This window comes from Artemia franciscana, chromosome 4 (assembly GCF_032884065.1).
Source record: "Artemia franciscana chromosome 4, ASM3288406v1, whole genome shotgun sequence".
In the NCBI taxonomy this organism is placed as follows: Eukaryota; Metazoa; Arthropoda; class Branchiopoda; order Anostraca; family Artemiidae; genus Artemia; species Artemia franciscana.
In genome coordinates, this window is record NC_088866.1 from 52,682,533 (window position 1) to 52,699,737 (window position 17,205).

Below are 17,205 nucleotides of genomic sequence, written 5' to 3' on the forward strand. Positions count from 1 at the left end.
TAATCACTTTAATGTAGTCTGGTATACTATACAAGAATGAGACCTTTGCTAAAGATCTTCCATCAACTGAATCTTACGCTTGCTCATAGTCTATAAAACTGAGGCCCGAAAATGTTTATAACTCAGGCATTTCTTCTCTTAAAATGTACAGCATTTCTAAGTCAAAAAAGTACTATCAGACTAAGTAATTTGCTACCTACAGAAACCAAAAAATCACTAGGTATTTCCCTTGCTTCAAAAATCATATTCACAATCTTCAGTAACTTATTTTTAACCACATAACCAATCATTTACTTAATATTCACAAAGACATGGTATTCACGTGATGGTAAGACAGCAAACCTTATTGATTATGTTATTGTAAACAGAAGACTAGCAGGATCAACACAAGATACTAGGGTGTATAGGAGTGCCGTTATTGATGTTAAAAGTAAAGATCACCATCTAGCAGTGTCAAAGGTTAATTTAAAGCTGAAATTTCGGAAGGGTAACTCCCTCCCGGAAAGTTATGATGTTGGTAGACTTCAGGATGAAAATTTGAGAAAAAATTCGAGGAACAGTTGAGCACTAAACTTGAGAGTTTAACATTTGACAATGTGGAAGATGGATGGAATAGTTTCAGAAAAACAATTTGAGAAGTTGCTGATGGTGTCCTAGGGAAGAGTGCTAAGACTGCAACTAGGAATATTAGTGAAAAAGCTTTAGGTTTAATAGAGAGTAGAAGGGGTTCGTATAAAAATTATCTGAGCGATAGGTCGTATGAAAACAAAAGGAATGTAAAGAAAGTGGAGAAAGCATTAAAATATGAACTAAGGAGATGTGAAGTGGAGGCGATGGATAAAATTGCTGAGGATCTGGAAGATGCGGCTAGACGGCATAATAGTAAAATATTATACTGGCATGTTAATAAATTGAAAGGGAGTAGCCAATCCGGACTAGTCCCAGTTAAAGATAGAAATGGGGCAACAATTAGTGATAAGGAAAAAGTTAAAGAAAGATGGGTGGAACATTTTGAGAATGTGATAAACCGGGATACAGTTGCAGGAAAAGATATAGATGAAAATGAAAAAGTTTGTGATACCTTGGATGTGAAGGAAGATTTGTTTAGTGAGGAAGAATTAGCGACAGTACTAAAAGGATTAAAAAATAATAAGGCCCCAGGTGCTGATAGTATGATTAATGAGTTTCTTAAATATGGTGGCTCTGAGGTAAGGAATAAGCTACTGAAGATTATAAACATGATTTTTGAAAAAGGGGAAGTACCCAATGATTTTAGGAAAACCTTAATTAAACCACTGTATAAGAAAGGTGACAAGAGTGAGTGTCGTAATTATCGAGGCATTAGTCTGGTCTCTGTAGGTAGCAAATTACTGAGTAATATGATACTTTTTAGACTGAGACATGCTGTAGACAAAGTTTTAAGGGAAGAACAATGCGGTTTTAGAAAAGGTAGAGGATGTGTCGACCATGTTTTCACTCTTAGGTTAATAATTGAGAAGTCCCTTCGTTGTCAAACACCTTTGGTCCTCAGTTTTATCGATTATGAGCAAGCTTTCGATTCTGTTGATAGAACAGCGTTAACAAAGGTCTTGTCGTTATATGGTATACCTGAAAAATACATTAAAGTGATTTGCGCTATGTACGAGAATAATACTGCTGCCGTTAAGGTAGGAAATGAGGTTAGCAACTGGTTTTGTATTAAATCAGGAGTTAAGCAGGGTTGTGTTCTATCCCCCTTTATATGGATCATTTTGATGGACTTCGTCTTAAGGAGCACAGGAAAGGCAACTGGAGACCATGGAATCAAATGGGGAGGAAGAACGCTCCTGGACTTAGATTATGCTGATGATTTAAGCATATTAGATGAAAGTGTGAGCAAAATGAATGAATTTTTAGAGGTTTTACGAGTTCAGGGTGCTAAAATAGGCTTGAAAATTAATGTTAAGAAGACTAAGTCACTGAGGCTAGGAATAAGTGAAGATGAACAGATGACATTAGGTAACGAAAAGATTGATCAGGTTGGGAGCTTCAGTTACCTTGGTAGTATTATTAGTAAAGATGGTGGGAGCAGTGAAGATGTTAAAAGTAGAATAGCTAAGGCCCAGGGTGTTTTTTCACAGTTAAAAAAAGTTTGGAAGAATAGAAAGATAAGCCTACAAACCAAGATTAGAATATTGGAAGCTACAGTGATGACAGTGGTCAAATATGGCTCTGAAGCATGGGCACTTTGAAAAGCAGATGAAAATTTACTAGATGTTTTCCAGAGAAATTGCCTACGGATTGTTCTGGGAACCCGGCTGACTGACCGTATTTCAAACAGTAGGTTGTACGAAAAGTGTGGTTCAATCCTGCTTTCTGGGGCTATAATGAAAGAAAGGTTAAGATGGCTAGGCCACGTTCTACGGATGAAGGATGACAGATTACCGAAGATTGTCCTTTTTGGCCAACCGTCTGGGGCTACACGGAAAGCAGGCCGTCCTCGTCTGGGTTGGGAGGATGTCATAAATAAAGATTTAAAGGAAACGGGAACTTCCTGGGAGGGTGTAAAGAGGGAGGCCTTGAATAGATTAGGTTTGGGGAGGATCGTGCGTAGCTGTGTTGGCCTCAGGCGACTTGGTGCTGCAGTGAGTTATTAGTAGTAGTAGTAGTAGTAGTAATAGTATTAGTAGTAGTAATAGTAGTAGTAGTAGTAATGATAAATGATAATAATCGTCATAGTGCAACGGTTAAGATACCTTTTAAGTGGGAGATTCGAGTTCAACCTCTACTGTGGCAACATACCACTTAGTAATTATCATGTGGTTTTTATGGCACTTGGTATTAACCAAGTGACATATAGCGATCGCCAATTCTGTCGGTCTGTCTGTCCCAGTTTTGCTACTTTAGGCACTTCCAGGTAAGTTAGGACGATGAAATTTGGTAGGCAGAACCAGACCAGATTAAATTAGAAATTGTCGTTTCCCCGATTCGACCGTCTGGGGGGAGGAGTGGGGGGACGGTTAAATCGAAAAAATTAGAAAAAAGAAACTTACGAACTGGTGATCGGATGTTAACGAAATTTGATGTTGGGAAGGATGTCGTGTTTCAGAGCTCTTATTTTAAATTCCGACCGGATCAGACGAGACTGGGGGGAGTTGGGGTGGGGAAACCTGAAATCTTGGAAAACACTTAGAGTGGAGGGATCGGGATGAAACTTGGTGGGAAAAATATGCACAAGTCCTAGATACGTGATTGACATAATCGGAACGGATCCGCTCTCTTTGGGGGAGGGTTAATTCTGAAAAATTAAAAAAATGAGGTGTTTTTAACTTATGAAGGAGTGACCGGATCTTATTGAAATTTGATGTTTCGAAGTATATCGTGTCTCAGAGCTCTCATTTTAATTCCCGACTATATCCGGTGACATTGGGGGAGTTGGGGGGGGGAGCTAAAATCTTGGAAAACGCTTAGAGCCGAGGGATCGGGATGAAACTTGTGGGAAAATAATCACAAGTCCTAGATACGTCGATTGACATAGCCGGAACAGATCCGCTCTCTTTGAGGTAGTTGGGGGGGTTAATTCTGAAAAATTAGAAAACTATTTTTCAGAATTTTTAACTTACGAAGGAGTAATTAGATCTTAATGAAATTTGATGTTTGGAAGGAAATCGTGTCTCAAAACTCTTATTTTAAATCCCGACCGGATCCGGTGACATTAGGGGGAGTTGGGAGGGACAACCTAAAATTTTGGAAAACACTTAGAGTGGAGGGATCGGTATGAAACTTGGTGGGAAAAATAAGCACAAGTCCTAGATACGTGATTGACATAACCGGAACGGCTCCGCTCTCTTTGGGGGAAGGGTAAATTCTAAATTATTAAAAAATAAGGTATTTTTAACTTACGAAGAAATGATCGGATCTTTATGAAATTCCGTATTTAGAAGGACAGCATAACTCAGATCTCTTATTTTAAATCCCGACCGGATCCAGTGTCATTGGGGGGGGGGGGGAATCTTGGAAAACGCTTAAAGCCGAGAGATCAGGATGAAACTTGGCGGGAAGAATAAGCACAAGTCCAAGATAAGTGACTTACATAACCGGACCGTATCCACTCTCTTTGGTGGAGTTGGGGGGGGGGAATAATTAGGAAAAATTAGAAAAAAATGAGGTATTTGTAACTTACCAACATGTGATTAGATCTTAATGCAATTTGATATTTAGAAGGAGCTTGTGCTTTAGAACTCTCCTTTTAAATCCCGACCAGATCCAGTGACATTGGGGGAAGTAGGCGGGGGAAAACCGGAAATCTTGGAAAACGCTTAGAGTGGAGAGATCAGGATGAAATCTGATGGGAAGGATAAGCACAAGTTATAGATACGTGATTGACATAATTGGAACGGATTCGTTCTCTTCGGGGGAGCTGCGGGTTGTTAATTTGGAAAAATAAAAAAAATTGAGGTATTTTTAACTTAAGAATGGGTGACCGGATCTTAATGAAATTTGATGTTTAGAAGAAACTCATGTCTCAGAGCTTTTATTTCAAATCCCGACCAGATCTGTAGAGATTGGGAGGAGTTGGTGGGGGAAACCGGAAATCTTGGCAAACGCTTATAAATGTCGCAGATTCATGATTGACGTAACCAGACTGGATCCGCTCTCTTTGGGGGAGTTAGGGGTGGGATTCAGTGCTTTGGTGCTTCTGGACGTGCTAGGAGGATGAAAATTGGTAGGTGTGTCAGGGAGCTGCACAAATCGACTTGATGAAGTCGTTTTCCCTGATTCGACTATCTGGGGGGCTGAAGGGAGAGGAAAAATTAGAAAAATTGAGGTATTTATAACTTGCGAGCTAGTGATCGGATCTTAATGGATTTTGACATTTAGAAGGACCTCGTGACTCAGAGCTCTTATTTTTCATTCTGACCGGCATTAAGCCTCTGATTTACCTTTTAAAGCAACCTATTGATTCTTAAAAGTTTGCTAGAGCTCATGCCATATGAGCTCTTGGCTCTTCCGACCTCGTCACTAGTACCATATGAGCTCTTAGCTCTTGTTATTTTTACTTCTATTTTATATTCTTTACATAGTTTTTTGGTGTCTTGTCGTTAGTGATTCCATTCCTTTTGGTTTTCATCTCTGCTAAAGACGCCTTGCGTGATACTGGAGAAATATTCACATTATATAAACATGTGTCTGTTTATCAGAAATAAACCAAAATCAAGGTTCCAATAATTATAGCTTTTAGTTTCAATTTGAACTTTATTGAGGAATTTTAATTGCGATAATTATCTGTTTTATCTTTGCTATAGCCAATTACTCGAAAACCGCCACTTTTATCATAATAGGAAATCAAATAATAAAGAATTAAAACCAGATTTGGGCAATCAAAGGAAATAAGTTCACTGAAGACAAGAATATAACAAATTAATTCAAGAGATAAGATATGACCTTAAGAATTGTGCTTATAATGGTTTTAATTCGGCAGCGTTGCCAACGCTATGTAGCTCTACTGTTTATGGTACAATTTAGAGGTTCTGGTGAAATTTGGTAAATTTGCAAATTTTTTGGTACGATAGAAATTTTTCCGTACGTTTTGGTTGTATTTACTCACTTCTGACTCGAATATCTGTCCAAGCTTTAGTTTATCAAAAATGTTCTTCTTTTTATTTTTAACTTACTGTTCACGTGGTAAAAATTATGGTAAAATGTTTGTTCAGAAACTTGTACAGTTCATTTCTAAGCATTGACAATGCTTGGTTTTAGTATGTTTTTGTATTATCTTTGGTGGGAACGAGTCAACTGTATCTAAAATTGGCACTAACACCTGTTTTTCTTAGAAATCTAAAATATAGGTTATTGCTCTTAGCATCTCTAAATTCAAAAGAGATTAATCTGGACCACTGGTGAAAGCCTAAAATCTAAAAAAACGATGACAAGAATTTAACATATTTTTTATTAGACTTTTTTTCTTAGAAATCTGAAATATAGGTTATTGCTCTTAGCATCTCTCAATCCGTAACATGCATTAATCTATGCTAAGACTGTATTCAGGGGGTGGTGGTGGTTAAGAGATTGGACCCCCCTCCCCCATAAAATACCCATAATGAAGATCGCAATAAATAACCCGTAAAATATGGGTTATTGCTTTTAGCATATCTCAATCCATAAAAGCCATTAATCTGTGCCAAGGCCGTAATTAGGGGGTGGTGGTGATTAAGAGATTGACCCCCCCCCCCAAAAAAAAAAAATGTCCGATTCGAAGAACATAACAAAAATGCGTATAAACAAATTTTTTATGCATTTTTAAAGTTGTATTTTTGTAACCCCCTCCCCAAACAAGAATCCTGAATATGGCCGTGATCTGTGCAGCTGTGGAAACTCTAAAACCTAAAAAAAACACATAACAAGAATTTAATATTTTTCATACTATTAGATATTTTCGTTTAAAATATTTCGTTTTTTATATTTAGATTTAATATTTTCGCATATGCGAAAAGACATATAAAATAGGCAGCCTTAGAGCGAAAGGAGGCTACAGAAAATGCCCTTTCGGCCGCAATTTCTTCTTGGAGCTTGATCAGGAAGATTAAAAAATTATCTTGTCTACATAAGGTCGAGTGTAAGATGGAAATGAATGTAACACATTTCCAGAATAATGAAATTACTTTTTCAGTAAAAACTTTAAATTTAGTATTTAACAATACTTTTCAGATTATTGAATAGGATTTATCATATTAAATAAATTTTGTTTGCATAGCTTTCTCTGAGTTTTTGTACATGTAATCAAAGTAAATTAATTAGGTAAATCGTACAATCTAGGGTAGAAAATAACTTTTCAGCCCGGGATTAACTCTATTGTGGGAAGTACGGCGTTAAAAAAAAAATCGATGTTCATGTTTGTCGATTAAAAGTATTACCGTGATTTTCAATTTGTGTACCCCTAGGGGAGAGAGAGGAACGTGAATTTTTCGTTAGGTCAAAGGGATTTTTCAGATACTTTTAAATTTAAAAATATGGTCGTTATTAATCCCACATAACAAGAGGACACCCAAAACAAATCCGCAAACTTCATGCAAGGACTGGACCAAGATGCAGATTCTTCTCGAACCGGATTGTGAACCTCTGGAACAACCTCAAGGAGAACACTGTTTCTGCTGAATCAACAGATGCATTCAAACACTGTCTGGATGCTGAGTGGAGTGACTGGGATGCACCAGAATCTTCCACCGGACTATTAAGTTATCCTTTAACTAAGGATGGTAAATATTTGACCATTCGGATGGGGATAAAGTTTATTGGTTTTTCCTGAGGATTTTTCATTGACTGGTTTGCCAATGATATTAGTAAGTATTGGAGAATGTTTAAAGTGGTTTTCAGATTATTTTTTTTTTAGTGTTTTCTTCTGAAGAGTGGGAATCTAGCGCTAATACCATTCAGAGTATTTATGATTGTTATAAGGATGACTATTAAGTTATCCTTTAACTAAGGATTGTTAGGGTAAGAAACATAGTGTCTGTTTAAGGGTTCAGAATAAAATTTGCAAAGGTAGCAAGAAGTATATTCGGAAAGAGCATAAAAAAATATGGATATTCAGTGGTGTGTTCACCCTCCACCTGGCTAAGCAATGGCAAAATTCCAAATTTACACAAACCAGTAACTTCAGATCTCGTGATGTTTTGAAGGAAGACTTATAAAACTTCAAAAACTACTTTAAAATTGTCATTGACGAAATAGATCATGCCTATTCACAAATCTCTTTCCTTTACTTTACCCCCTCCCCTCCTACCCCTCTTCCAGGTGGGGATAAACAATAGATATTCGCCATTGTAAAATGATACCATTTGCTGTCCACTATTGTTAAACATTATTGGAATAAATAGATAGGGTTGTATATTTATTCATCAGGATGGGGGTGGAAGAGTTAGAGGTAAAGTAAAGCAGTGTAGCTTTAGTAATGATGTAAGTAGGTATTTGTGATAGTTTTACAGTAGCTATCAGTTTTTAATTAAATAAAAACAACAAGTTTTTAAGCTTTTTTCAATTCATCAAACAGTTCGTGGTAACGAACCGGCTAAGGAGCGACCCGGCTCAATAGAAACCAAAACTCTAAAAAATGGAATTTTGATACCAATAGCTACATCAAAAGAATCGCATTTTAATGCTGATTTTAAATATATAACCTTCATCAAGTTTAGTCATACCCATCAAAAATTAAAGAGCCTGAGAAAATTGGCGTTATTTTAGAAAATAGGGGAAAACACCCCTTAAATGTGATAGGATCTTAACGAAAATCACACACATCGGATTCAGCGTATCAGAGAACCCTACTGTAGAAGTTTCAAGCTCCTATCTACAAAAATGTGGAATTTTGTATATTTTGCCAGAAGGCAGATCACGGATGCGTGTTTATTTGTTTGTTTGTTTTTTGTTTGTTTTTTTTTTCCCAGGGGTAATCGTATCGACCCAGTTGTCCTAGAATGTTGCAAGAGGGCTCATTCTAACGGAAGTGAAAAGTTCTAATGCCCTTTTTAAGCGACCAAAAAATTGGAGGGCACCTAAGCCCCCTCCCATGCTATTTATTTTCCCAAAGTCAAAGGATCAAAATTCTGAGATAGCCATTTTATTCAGCGTAAAACCTTATAACAATGTCTTTGGGGACGACTTACTCCCCCACAGTCCCCGTGGGAGGGGCTACAAGTTACAAACTTTGATCAGGGCTTACATATAGTAATGGTTATTGGAAAGTGTACAGACGTTTTCAGGAGGATTTTTTGGTTGGGGGGAGGGACTGAAAAGAGGGGGATATGCTGGGGGAACTTTCCATCGAGGAAGTTTTTCATGGGGAAGAAAATTTCCATGAAGGGAGCATAGGATTTACTGGCATTATTAAAAAAAAAAAAACAATGAAAAAATAAATATGAAAAGTTTTTTTTCAGCTGGAAGTAAGGAGCAGCATTAAAACTTAAAACGAACAGAAATTATTACCCATATGAGGGGCTCACCTCCTCCTAATACCTCGCTCTTTACGCTAAAGTATTTTTAGTAGTTTCAACTATTTATTCTACGGCTTTTGTGATTCACGGGTCATTCTTAGTGAATTGGGACAAAATTTAAGCTTTAGTGTAAAGAGCGAGGTACTGACGAGGGGGCGAACCCCCTCATATATTTAATAAAAACATGAGAATACAAAAGTTCTTTACGTAAGCTAATTTATAAGTTACGTATATCTTTTGCTAATAAAAAGATTCGTAAAAAATTAAAAGTTCCAGTTGCCTTTTTAATTAACCAAAAAAATCGGAGGGCAACTAGGCTCCCCCCCCCCGCTCTTTTTTTCTCAATCACTCGATCAAAATTATGAGAAAGCCATTTAGCCAAAAAAAAAAAAATGCAAATTTTGTTTTAATTATTCCTCTGCGGAGAGCCAAAATCAAAATATGCATTCGACATTAAAACTTAAAACGAACAGAAATTACTTCGTATATGAAAAGGGCTGCTTCCTCATCAACGCCCCGCTCTTTACGCTAAACTTTTTTACTGTTTTAAAAAGCAGAGTTGAGAGAAAGAGTCAAACTTTAGCGTTAAGAGCGGGGCGTTGATGAGGAAGCAGCCCTTTTCATATACGAAGTAATTTCTGTTCGTTTTAAGTTTTAATGTCGCTCCTTACTTTCAGTTAAAAAAAAACTTGTTTTTTTATTTGATTAAAAACTGAAAACTACTGTAAAACTATCACAAATACCTACTTACATCATTACTAAAGCTACACTGCTTTACTTTACCTTTAACTCTTCCACCCCCATTCTGATGAATAAATATACAACCCTATCTATTTATTCCAATAATGTTTAACAATAGTGGACAGCAAATGGTATCATTTTACAATGGCGAATATCTATTGTTTATCCCCACCTGGAAGAGGGGTAGGAGGGGAGGGGGTAAAGTAAAGGAAAGAGATTTGTGAATAGGCATGATCTATTTCGTCAATGACAATTTTAAAGTAGTTTTTGAAGTTTTATAAGTCTTCCTTCAAAACATCACGAGATCTGAAGTTACTGGTTTGTGTAAATTTGGAATTTTGCCATTGCTTAGCCAGGTGGAGGGTGAACACACCACTGAATATCCATATTTTTTATGCTCTTTCCGAATATACTTCTTGCTACCTTTGCAAATTTTATTCTGAACCCTTAAACAGACACTATGTTTCTTAGCCTAACAATCCTTAGTTAAAGGATAACTTAATAGTCATTCTTATAACAATCATAAATACTCTAAATGGTATTAGCGCTAGATTCCCACTCTTCAGACGAAAACACTAAAAAAAAATCTGAAAACCACTTTAAACATTCTCCAATACTTACTAATATCATTGGCAAACCAGTCAATGAAAAATCCTCAGGAAAAACCAATAAACTTTATCCCCATCCGAATGGTCAAATATTTACCATCCTTAGTTAAAGGATAACTTAATAGTCCGGTGGAAGATTCTGGTGCATCCCAGTCACTCCACTCAGCATCCAGACGGCGTTTGAATACATCTGTTGATTCAGCAGAAACAGTGTTCTCCTTGAGGTTGTTCCAGAGGTTCACAATCCGGTTCGAGAAGAAGCTGCATCTTGGTCCAGTCCTTGCATGAAGTTTGCAGATTTGTTTTGGGTGTCCTCGTGTTATGTGGGAGGGGTCAATCTCCAGGAGTTCATTTTCTTGATTGGTAGATAGGAATTTATGTGCCTGGATCATATCCCCACGTTTCCGCCTGTAGACTAAAGAGGGGAGGTTGAGTTCCTTCAGCCGTTCACTGTAGGGCTTGTTTTCCATACCGGCAATCAGCTTAGTGGCCCTTTGTTGGATTTGCTCAAGCACTACCTTGTCCTTTTTGAATCGAGGGGTGGCCAGGATGGTCCCCACCTCCAAACACGGTCTTACCAGTCCTTTGTAGAGCTTGGTGATTACATGTCTACTTCTGCTGGTAATGCTGTGTTTAATGATACCTAGGGCTCTGCTAGCATTAGCTGAGATCTTCTGTGAGTGGGAGCTGAATTTCAACTGGGAGTCTACAATAACTCCAAGGTCTCTCTCCTCCTGAACATGCTCCCAGTATGTGGTGACTTCCAGGGTTTTGGGTCATTATTGTTGCTGGGGGTTACTGTGTCCAAAGTGTATGACCTTGCATTTTTCAGCGTTGAATTCCAGCAACCATCTTTTGACCCAGGGGCACATGTGGTTGAGATCAGTTTGGAGGGATTTGGCGGGCAGAAGGGGTATTTGCAGGACCTATGAGTTTTGAATCATCTGCATAGAGAGTGGTTTTGTCACTGGTGATAAGGGCTAGCTCATTTATGTATATATTTAACAGGATAGGGCCCAGGACACTGCCCTGTGGGACCCCACTGGTGACTTTGACTTCATCAGAGAGTGCGTGACTGTTTGGTCCATTGGTCACTTTCACTTGCTGTGTTCTGTCCCTCAGAAAATCCTCGATCCAATTGATCACTTTTGGACTAAGAGACAGGGTGCATAGCCTGTGAATGAGGTAGCGGTGACAAACTTTGTTGAAAGCTTTGGCTAGATCCAGCAGGATTATATCCGCTGGTACTCCCTTTTCTAGTAGGTCAGTTACAAGAGTGTAAGACTCAAGAATGCTACTACATAATTTTCAGCTGATTGTGAAAAAACTGGATTTTTTCCAGCTGAAGCTATTTTCTAGTTGCACAAACTACCAGATATCATCATAATAATAGTAATCATTGTTAGAACCACAGCTCAACCTAATAAAAAGCAAACCACAGCTATAGTAGCCTAACTAAAAGTTGTAAAAACACGTTTTAAAATAACAGATCAAAAACAACTCAGTTACAGATTTTCAAAGAATCGCAATCAAATCAAGTATAGAGTAGATTTTCCCAAAATTTTAAACAATACCACTGTATGACTTACAGCTACATGTGAATAAACTGTGTCTTTTTCCAACTGAAGCTTGTCTCTGTACTTTCTGAACTGGACAATCAAATTAGCTACTGCTACTACCAGATGAGACATAATCATAACAATAGCAATAAAATATCAGAAGGTACATTGCTACAGGTGTTCAATGAATCAGAATCAAATCATGAATAGATTAAACTTTCCTCATTATTGAAATGATACCACAGTGTAATTTTTAGGTAGTTGTAAAAAAAAGCTGTATCTTTTTCCAACCTACACTAATCCTTGAACTATCTGAAACTAGTCAATAAAGATGCTAATAATGGATCAGAAGCTACACGATTACAGGTTTTCAAGGAATCAGAATCAAATTAGGAATAGAGTAAATTTTACTGATTACTGTAATGTTTAAACTGTGCAGCTTTCAACTGGTTGTGGAAACAACTGTGCATTTTCTAATTGAAGCAATTTCTTATACTCTCATCAACTGGAAAATTAAATTTATTGCTGCTACAATTACTACCATCAGATATAATCATAATGATATATACAACCAATAATAAATGATTTGTTATATCTTGGGATTATAAAAAAAAAAAAAAAAATCACTAGTCAGTCACCTATGGTGATGACTAAATTATATAATGCACTAGTCAGGCCTAATTTGGAATTCAGCATGTGTGTTACTAGACCCCTCAACAAAGGTGACCAGAAGAAGTTACAATTAGTCCAGAGACAGGTACAAAAGTAATTGATGGATATAAATACTTAAACTACTCATCCTGTCTGAAGAAACTGAAACTCCCCACTATTGTGTACAGGCTTAAAAGGGGTGATATTATTATGACACATAAGCTCCTGAATTCTAACATTCAATTAAATAAACCATTTCAACTCAACCAATCTGCCAGAACTAGGGTACATAGTTGGAAACTATATCAGAAGAGAGCTGCCACTAAACTATGCAATAACTTCTTCACTAACAGAATAGTGAGTTTATGGAATTTGCTCACTAAAGAAAGTAGTCACTACCCCCCAGTACTGCTGCCTTTAAAAGAGCTGTTGATGGAGAATGGTCATCCAATCCATGGCAAACTGAGTGGGATGCTGTTGAGACATCCAGCCATTGTCACCACTAACAAGCAATTCTACAGGATTTAATCCTTACTTTGCTGGGCAATGCAAATAAAGGCAAATTTAAATGACCTGGCAACTGGTTTTCAAGAAATCCTAATTAAATCAGGATCTTACTATTAAGATCAATCAAGATAATAGTTACTACTAGATTTCAACTACTACTGCAAACATGAACAGTATCACTTACAATTTAAGCCTTGCCTTTTTTCTACTTTAGGATCAACAATTGCCACCCACCCTATCATCTGACATTGCAAGCTTGATTAAGATTTCTTTTTTTTTATAGTAATTGTGTTTATTTCAAATATGTAAACTATTTATTTTAGTATTATTATTGTAATATTCATGTTTAATTTAAAATATGAAGTATATTTATAAGAGTAGGTTAGATAAGAATTGGAACCCATAGTAAAAAGCTAACCCCTCATGCTTTTTGTTGTCATCTCCCCAAAGACATCCCATCAAGATTTTGACAGCCATTTTGTTCAAAATACTTGGAAATTCCAAAGACTATGCCTTTGGAGATTACATGGCCCCCACAGCCATTGGAATTCTAATTTGTGCAAGTTGCCAACTATTTAAAATATACATTTTTGTTGGAAAGGGGGGAGGGGTTATGTTTGATCCTCTGTTTCCAAAAAAGGTCAAGTGTATTAAGGTGCTTTCAGCAAAGGTTGATTTAACCTACCCTTGATCTTGTTTTTTAAACAATGCATCATTATTGACCAGTATGAGGTGAATTTGCAATAAAATTTTCCCCTTTCCTCTAGAGATGCTTGACAAGAGATTTTTTTTCAAAAATAATTAACCATAGGAAAAAGGCTATGACTTTTTATTAGTTAGGATTAGAATAACCAACTTTTTCATAGTTAGTAAGACAAGCCATGGAAATTCAGGCAGTGAAGTAAGCCATATATGGCACCATACCCCAGAGAAACAACTTTTGTTGATGTAGTTATAGCATACAGTTTATTTAATTGTCTGCCATTTGGCCTTGAGCCCTCTCTCTGCCAAATTGGCTTTTTATATTGAAATTATGTAGTAATAAACAGAACTTGAACTTGAACTTTCAAAAGTTTTTTGTGTTATATTATGGACTGTGTTTATCTTTTACTAGGTTGTCATTACTGCTGCAATGATAATATTGGTAAACCTTTACTTTTGTCACAAGCTGTCTAAACTGGAAACTATGCTGCAAAGCAACATAGTTTCCATATTATACCACTTACAAATTCCAATTCCAGAAGTGAATCCATTTCTGGTTGACCTTCCCCCTCTGGGGCAAACTAAAAATGTGTACAGGGGCAGGGTTTTGAAGCCAAGGGAAAAGTTGTGGTTGTACAATATGAATGAAATTATGTTTTAAATGCTAATTCTAGTCATTACTGATGATTTCTGTATAGTAAGAAGTCAAAAGATAATTAAAAAATTCAAGCATCCATTAATGGTAATATCCAAGATGGTTCACTTTCACTTTTGAGTTTAAATAAGCCAGCTGTTTCTGGACAATTGCAATAGTAGCTGTTGTGACATTGGCCTGTGACAAATTTGAACCAGCAAATCAGAGCAATTAGTTAAATATTACTTAAGGTAGGCAGTGCAATGTCCAATTTTGCTTACAGGTAACATTAACTATAGAGCAAAGCAAATTAGTCCATGAGCCCTGCAGGCAGCAAGGCAAGGTCTGTATTCTATATTTGTTTAATAATTATTTGGCCTAACCTTGACTATGCTAACATTAACTTATGTTGTCCATGACTGGGAGATTTTGACATCACTTTTATTGCTGATTGGTTGAATTGTTAGTTGATGTTTATGATGTACTTTTTGCTGATTGGTTAAGCCTTGTTTGTTATGGTCATGATCTTTCATCATTGCAACCCTATTTTTCCCAGAAATTGTGTTCAGTCAAGGGCAAGCTTCTGTGGTATTAAAAGTTCAAATAGAGGATATTTTGTTTTTTTTGTGATTTTTTTTTTTTATTTTTACTTTTTTGAATTAATTCTTATAGCTATGTTTTGATGATTGCATATTGTTTCTGTGTCATTATTCATTCATATTGGCCAACCCAACATTTCCTTGGCTTCAAATCCCAGACCACTTTATACAATTTTAGTTTTGTTGAAGGGAGATTTTAGAAAGCTAAAAAACAGATACACTTCTGTAATAATGACAAAGAGACAATATGCAATCATGAGAACCTTGCTATATGCAGTAATACACATTTTCAAAACCTTGTGACAAAAGTAAAGTTTTAACAAAATATTTGTGCATCTCAAATAATAATCTTCAAGACATTGAACTGAGATTATTTTTGGTGTAACATTATTTGGCTGAACCATTCTATAATCTGACCAAAGTAGCCTATCTTAAAGCAATCATTATTCCACCTTATGTTAATTAATTTAAAAAACCTTTTCTTTCAAAAAATAACTTTTTCAAAGAAAGTGAAAGGTAAGAGTAAAGAATATGGCATTGGACTTTATAGTCTCTACCAATGGTGCTGATCTCAATTTCTTGTTTTGAACTGTCAAAAACAAAAACAAAACCATAAAATGAACATAGGGTAAAATTCTAGTTGATTGACTTATTACTATCTCAGAAATGGGTTAGGTTAGGAAAATGAAACTTTCAGGGATGGGTCTACATGCTAAAGTATGTCCCAGGAAGGTATTTTAAAATACCTACCTCAACTCCTTCTCCCTCTAGAGGGCCCTGACCTCTGATGACCCTCAAAAATATGTGTGTTATAAAAGTGAAACCTTGCAAAATAGATCTTCTGCTTGAATGAAGTACAACAAAATTGTTTTCAGCTTCATAACTCAATTCCATTTTATAAGGTTTTAAAGGTATGCAAATACATTTCCTAAATTTTGAAAAAAAACATTGATATGGCTCAGAACTCTACTCAAATAACAGGAATTGCATTGAAAATGGCAGAGAAAAGGCAACTGAAACTTCCAGGGATGAGATGTGATAATATGATAAATATGATAATAAGATAAGATTTTAAAGATATGCAAATACATTTCCTAAATTTTGAAAAAAAACATTGATATGGCTTGAAATTCTATTGAAATAACAGGAGTTGTATTTTCAGAACTAAAGGCAGAGAAAAAGCAACTAGTAGGCTAACTGAAAATTAAGGTAAAATATTGTTTTGTCAAAACTTCAATAGGTATAGACATGTCATGTAGACAAATTTCAGGGCCCTCTAGAGGGAGAAGGACTGGAGGTGGGTACTTTAAAATACCCTCCTGGGACATACTTTAGCCTGTAGATTCATCTCTGAAAGTTTCATTTTCTTAAACTAAACCCTTTCCAAGATAGCAAGAAGTCAATTAACTAGAATTTTACCTTTCACCAAACATAGAATTAGCAAATTGAAAGTTGTATCTTGTCCATTTTTATAGCCTAGACCTTTACCCTATATATTTGTACATTAGGGGCAGGGTAGGTGGTAAGCCTAACACTTTCCAAGATAGTAAGAAGCAGTAGTTCTATAGTATAACATTTCATTGATTTTGTGCTGTTTTTCAGTCTTTGTATATTCATTGAGTTATATGTGGGCCCATCAGGGAGAGGGTGTAAGTTGGCAGGCAAATTGATTATTATACTTGGAAACAGCATAAACAAATGGATCAAGTAGTGTGTTCCTGATGCACCTATAGTGACAGAGAATCGTGTGTACATTTACCAAGAGATCATAATAAAATTTGAAAAGGAAGCACTTAGTCTAGTAGGCCTATATTGGGAAAGACCATAAAAAGATGTGTCAAGTAATGTGTTGCCCTAGCAAAGTAATTGAAAAAACTCAAATTTACACACCTTGTTTAATAAATTACCTTTTCAATAGAGCAGAAAGTTAATCTTAAGTACGAGCTGCTTTCACAAATTAATATAAGTGCTTAATATTTTAAAATTCACAGTCCGGCACGAGAATATTTTAAAAATCCCGCTGACTTCACATGTGCAGTAAGGAAAATTATGTTAAAAATCCCATAGATGGCGAAATGATATGGACTAATGAGATAACGTTGTCTTTTACAATGACATTTGAACACTTTAGATTACAAAGACAAGGTTGACTTAAGCTGTTTTCATGCATCTCTTTTGTATAATAAAACAATTTTTGTATGTCTATTATTATGTCCCTGATGTTACGTTCCCTAA

The 17,205-nt window shown here is 36.2% G+C and overlaps 1 protein-coding gene across 2 annotated transcripts in view; it reads right to left on the minus strand.

Annotated features, from left to right (window-relative positions):
- LOC136026574 (equilibrative nucleoside transporter 1-like) overlaps positions 1-17,004 on the minus strand; it is a 112,123-nt gene extending 95,119 nt beyond the window's left edge. The window contains exon 1 of one of the 2 annotated variants that reach the window (XM_065703278.1): positions 16,878-17,004. The gene's annotated coding sequence lies outside the window, so the exon portion shown is untranslated. Of the gene's footprint in view, positions 1-16,860 lie in introns of both variants that reach the window. The other variant, XM_065703279.1, reaches the window with a different exon arrangement.
- Between the last annotated feature and the right edge of the window lie 201 nt (positions 17,005-17,205).